Source organism: Salmo salar, chromosome ssa05, assembly GCF_905237065.1.
Source record: "Salmo salar chromosome ssa05, Ssal_v3.1, whole genome shotgun sequence".
NCBI lineage: Eukaryota > Metazoa > Chordata > Actinopteri > Salmoniformes > Salmonidae > Salmo > Salmo salar.
This window is the reverse complement of record NC_059446.1, coordinates 62,610,589-62,615,311: the sequence shown is the minus strand read 5'-3', so window position 1 is coordinate 62,615,311 and position 4,723 is coordinate 62,610,589. Positions and strand designations below refer to the sequence as shown.

The 4,723-nt window shown below is 42.2% G+C and overlaps 1 long non-coding RNA gene across 1 annotated transcript; it reads left to right on the top strand.

The window, feature by feature from the left end:
- Positions 1 to 2,254: 2,254 nt before the first annotated feature.
- Positions 2,255 to 3,736, top strand: LOC106605426 (uncharacterized). The gene is made up of 3 exons (XR_001328845.2): positions 2,255 to 2,521; positions 2,752 to 2,809; positions 3,080 to 3,736. It is a non-coding gene; the product is annotated as an uncharacterized lncRNA (long non-coding RNA).
- The last annotated feature ends 987 nt before the right edge of the window (positions 3,737 to 4,723 follow it).

The window sequence follows — 4,723 nt, the reverse complement described above, 5'->3', positions numbered from 1 at the left end:
CAGGGCTAGTGCGAGGAGCGGGAACAGGATACACTGGGCCGTGAAGGCGCACTGGCGGTCTCGAGCGCAGCACTGGCACCACCCTTACTGGCTGGATGCCCGCTTCCCCCTGGCAAATGCAGGACGCTGGCACCGTGCACACCGGCCTGTGAATGCTCGGCCTCGACACCGTGCGCATCACCTCATAGCTCAGGGCCTGACCAGTAACATGTTGCCTCCGGTAAGCACGAGGAGGTGGCTTGGGGCTTAACCCTGGCCCAGCCAAACTACCCGTGTGCCCCTCCCAAAAAATTTATTGGGGCTGCCTCTCAGGCTTCCATGCCAGTCGTGTTCCAATATAACAGTCCCGGTCCTCTCCAGCCTTCCTCCATGGTCCCTCTCCGGCTAAAATCTCCTCCCAAGTCCACGACTCACAATAACTCCCTTCTAGCTCCTTACCCCGCTGCTTGGTCCGTTGGTGGTGGGAAGTTATGTAATGGTCGTCGTATATAGTGAACCAAGGCGAAGCGGGTAGAGTGCTCATATTAACTTTTATTAGAACACTTAACGAAACAAAAACAAGAAAACGAATGAATGCACATTATTACAGGCTAAACACAGCAGTGCAAAAACAACTTCCCACAAAACCCATTAAAAAAACACCCCTCTATATAGGACCTTCAATCAGAGGCAACGAGGAACAGCTGCCTCCAATTGAAGGGCCATCCAATAACCCTAAACATAGAACTAAAAAGACTAGACCAGAACATATAAATATACTAACATAGAACATAACCAAAAACCCCGGAACACTCTAAAGAAACACCCCTCTACCTAAACACATAGCCCAACAAATCTCAAAACACTCTAAACAAATACCCCCTGCCACATCCTGACCAAACTATAATAACAAATAACCCCTTTACTGGTCAGGACGTGACAGTTGCCTTACAACTTGGAATTAAAATAGATTTTTGGGGGGGTTTGTATCATTTTATTTACACAACATGCCTACCACTTTGAAGATGCAAAATATTTTTTGGGGTGAAACAAACGAGAAACAATACAAATAAACTGAAAACTTGAGTGTGCATAACTATTCACCCCCCCAATGTCAATACTTTGTAGAGCCACCTTTTGCAGCAATTACAGCTGCAAGTATCTTGGGGTATGTCTCCATAAGCTTGACACTTCTAGCCACTGGGATTGTTTCCCATTCTTCAAGGCAAACTGCTCCAGCTCTTTCAAGTTGGATGGATTCCGCTGGTGTACTGCAATCTTTAAGTCATACCACAGATTCTCAATTGGATTGAGGTCTGGGCTTTGGACATTCCAAGACATTTAAATGTTTCCACTTAAACAACTCGAGTGTTGCTTTAGCAGTATGCTTAGGGTTATTGTCCTGCTGGAAGGTGAACCTCTGTCCCAGTCTCAAATCTCTGGAAGACTGAAACAGGTTTTCCTCAAGAATTTTCCTGTATTTAGCGCCATCCATCATTTCTTCAATTCTGACCAGTTTGCCAGTACCTGCCATGGAAAAACATCCCCACAGCATGATGCTGCCACCACCATGCTTCATTGTGGGGATGGTGTTCTCGGGGTGATGAGAGATATTGGGTTTGTGCCAGACATAGCATTTTCCTTGATGGCCAAAAAACTACATTTTAGTCTCATCTGACCAGAGTACCTTCTTCCATATGTTTGGGGAGTCTCCCACATGCCTTTTGGCGAACACCAAACGTGTTTGCTTATTTCTTTCTTTAAGCAATGGCTTTTTTTCTGGCCACTCTTCCATAAAGCCCAGCTCTGTGGAGTGTATGGCTTAAAGTGGTCCTATGGACAGGTACTCCAATCTCCGCCTCTCTGCCTCTTTGATTAATGCCCTCATTGCCTGGTCCGTGAGTTTTGGTGGGCGGCCCTCTCTTGGCAGGTTTGCTCCGTGGGATGTTCAAAGTTTCAGATATTTTTTAATAACCCAACCCTTATCTGTACTTTTCCACAACTTTGTCCCTGGCCTGTTTGGAGAGCTCCTTGGTCTTCATGGTGCTGCTTGCTTGGTGGTGCCCCTTGCTTAGTGGTGTTGCAGACTCTGGGGCCTTTCGGAACAGATGTATATATACTCAAATCATGTGACACTTAGATTGCACACAGGTGGACTTTATTTAACTAATTATGTGACTTCTGAAGGTAATTGGTTGCACCAGATCTTATTTAGGGGCTTCATAGCAAAGGGGGTGAACACATATGCACAAACCACTTTTCAGTTTTTTATTTTTTATTATTTTTTTAAACAAGTTATTTTTTTCATTTCACTTCACCAATTTGGACTATTTTGTGTATGTCCATTACATGAAATCCAAATTAAAATCCATTTAAATTACAGGTTGTAATGCAACAAAATAGGAAAAATGCCAAGGGGGATGAATACTTTTGCAAGGCACTGTAACCGCTGATGATATAAATGAATGAGGAAACAAGTAGAAGATAAGTATTCAGCTCTCTCCCTCACACACACCAACAAGGCACTCTGACAACCCACAAGGTAAGATCATGTGTTTTACAAATTTATGTTAAACCTGTTGCAATGCTAATAACAGCACCTTGAATCTAACTAAAATGGTCTGCTTATTAGCATACAAATGTCTTTCATAACAGCTATGATAAATTGTATACTACCGTTCTGCTCAGTAGCATACAGGGCAGAGGTTTTTCATATGAATTAAAAAAGTTAATTAATTAAGACAAAATAACAGTTTTTTAAATTATTTCCAGATGGAGAAATTCCTACTAGTACTTGTGATGATTACAACATGCTGTGCTGTAACTCAAGGTAAGATACTCACTGTGATAACTGCAATGAAATATGACAGTAAATAGTAGAGAGTAAAACTTATTCTGTTTTGACATATTTAGCGGTTTTGGGTTTGCTCACTACTATTAAAACTTTTGCTACAGTGCACAATTCGCAGCTGTTTATTTTCCGAATGAAATGTAAGCTGAAAAATGCACGTAGTCTTTTCTACTTGTAAATAAAGCGTCCAACATTGAAAAGAACAAGAAAGCATTCCATTACAGAACACGTTGTTGTTTCCTGTTTCAGGATCAGGATTCGTTCAGCGGGCGTTTCAACTAGCATTAGTCATTTGTTGGCCTGCTAACAGACGTCCACTTTTGGGACTACGTGCTGTCTCCCTGTGAGACCCAGAGGTGCACCAACCAGATGAACTTGACCACCGGCGACATGCTCAACGGGAAGGCCTTGGACATCCAGACTACAGGCAGAACAGGCAATCAGACTGTAACCATTATCACTCAAACAAATAATAATGAGTGTCTATTATGCTATCTGGTAACTTTCCATAATTGTGTAAATTGAAAAGGCCATATCACGATATGTCTTTCAGCTGACAGTATACCGTAAGAAACTGACAATGTAAATAAACTGTGTCGGTTGCGTGATTTAGCTGTCAGTGGTTCTATCATGCTAGGATAAATATAACCTTGTTACGGATGACAGAGCTGCTCTAAGTCGTGAAATTAAACATTAGTGCAAAGGCAGGATGTAAGCCAGTGTGTTTCACAATGTTACTGGTGTAGTTACAACTTAATACCATCCTGAAGATATGCACTGATATCTAATTTTGTAGATCAGCATTCATTCATGCACTATACACACACACACACACACACACACACACACACACACACACACACACACACACACACACACACACACACACACATAAATCAGAACCATTGGCAGCCACATCATATTTAGCTTACATTGATTGGACTAAATTGTTTTTGGTATCTTTTAGTTTTCACTGTTTTAGACTAAGCATAGGTGATTTGATGATGTTGAAATGTTGACGTTGAAATGGTGCTGGAATAGTGGAGGCAGCTCCTGTTTTCTTTGTGACTTGCGGTAACTCTCCGGGATTCTAAATCAATAGTTGTTTAGTGGTCTGAAAATGTCAGAAACATGAACTTGCTTGACCATGCTGTAGGTCATGTAACTGATTGTTACATGCAATATGCTTTGTGGACTTCACCGGACAGAGGTTGCTCTTTGGTTTTGTGATGAAAAAAATGTGTGGTTGAATTTATTCTGCCACTGTGTCTTCATATTGTCTCGGTCTTAGGCCTATATATCAAGGTCCCAAGGCATATGAACTAACAGGTTATAGAGCAAACAACGTAATTATCACAACACAGGTTGTAATATGGCAATTCTTTACTGGCTTAGCTTCCCCAGTGATTTTACCCATGCACCGCTACTGGTTTACTGTAAACTAAGCCCAGTCTAAAGCTTGGGTTCACTAATTCTACTGTGCTCTGACCCCATCTCAAGCATTTAGATTTTTCTTGCTTTCATGAAACCAGTGTTTCAAGACACTGTTCATGGTGATGTGTCACAATTATGCTGGTATTTCACATTCTGTGATTTTTGGAGTTACAAGCAATGGTATGTTGTCATCTTTGAACAAACACATCTGAGGAAAGGTAGTATTACAACAAACCAAAGTGCATCTGCTGTTGTGTTATTGTCATGAACTGCGGACCTGTGCTTGTGTGAACCCAGAAAGACCACAGTGATGTGACGTCTCTCCAGGCCTGGTATTCCACTATTATGTAACCTCCCTGCTTCCCAGAAACCACTGGCCTGTCCTCAGAGACAATACAGAGTGAGTGCCATGGGCTTTCCTGCCCACACACACACACACACACACACACACACACACAC